The sequence below is a fragment of the Acyrthosiphon pisum genome, unplaced genomic scaffold (genome assembly GCF_005508785.2).
Source record: "Acyrthosiphon pisum isolate AL4f unplaced genomic scaffold, pea_aphid_22Mar2018_4r6ur Scaffold_88;HRSCAF=451, whole genome shotgun sequence".
Classification (NCBI taxonomy): Eukaryota; Metazoa; Arthropoda; class Insecta; order Hemiptera; family Aphididae; genus Acyrthosiphon; species Acyrthosiphon pisum.
In genome coordinates, this window is record NW_021778919.1 from 11,454 (window position 1) to 12,514 (window position 1,061).

The 1,061-nt window shown below is 32.6% G+C and overlaps 1 protein-coding gene across 1 annotated transcript in view; it reads right to left on the reverse strand.

The window, feature by feature from the left end:
- The window catches only part of LOC107885119, a 9,149-nt gene that overhangs the window by 7,067 nt on the left and 1,021 nt on the right, over window positions 1-1,061 (reverse strand). The window lies entirely within an intron of this gene.

Below are 1,061 nucleotides of genomic sequence, written 5' to 3' on the forward strand. Positions count from 1 at the left end.
CTAAGATAAGATTATTACTGTAAAACTAAAGAGAAATATTGTTAAAATACTAACATAAATAAAAACTGATTGTAATGTATACTTATTATGATTATAATAATTATAATATATTGTGGATTGTACTTTGTATCTTTGGTAATAATAATTGACATATGTAACAAGAAATATGTTGTGGATTGTACTACATATTCTTGAAAATAGTAATGTATCAAAAAATTATATAATTGTAACCAAACATATGTAAACATAAAAATGTAATAATTGATAAATGTAAACTTTTAGGAAGGTGCTCGAAGTGACGGAGAATTAAATTGAGTTAATTTTTCTCGGTTAGGCGATAAAAATGAACTTTTTAGGGGGGAGGTGTAACGGATAGTAACCGTTTACTCACAACACATAAATATCATTATATATGAATAGTTAAATTCGGCATAAGCGATTAGGTAAACGACCTCCTTAAACAATTTGGCAATAGTCAAATTGCAAATACGCAAACACAACAAAAGGTTAAAGGGTTAATTATATAGTCAAAATAACCGAGTGGTTATTCGCGAGTCATATTTTCTAAACACATAAATCACGTATCTATTGACAGGATATGGGGATTGCCAATGCCACAAGTAGATATGCGAATATACGTATATGTACGCAACCTATAGACCAGGATGTGTTAACTGATAAACTATTAGTAATTCGCAGAAGAGATGACTTTCTGCACAACAACACAGATAATCAATTAGCTGTCAGCACATTATAACGAATACTCAGATTAGATAGGAATATTGCAAATGCGTAGGTTGAGTCGATGGTCACACGGACCACATCCGGTAGAGACAAGATAGCGAAACGATAGGCAGGGGGAGCAGGGACTCGAATATAAAAGGGAGCCTGAAACAGCCTGTATTCAGACGTGTCTACTCCAGAGCACAACAAGCACCTTCACGTCACTCTGTGTAGTAACTTGTCATTTGGATTTAGACTAAATTACTGAAGAACGTTTAAATAAAACTACAAAGTATCTTTTCATCTGTCTACATTTATTTATAAACTACCCTGTCAAC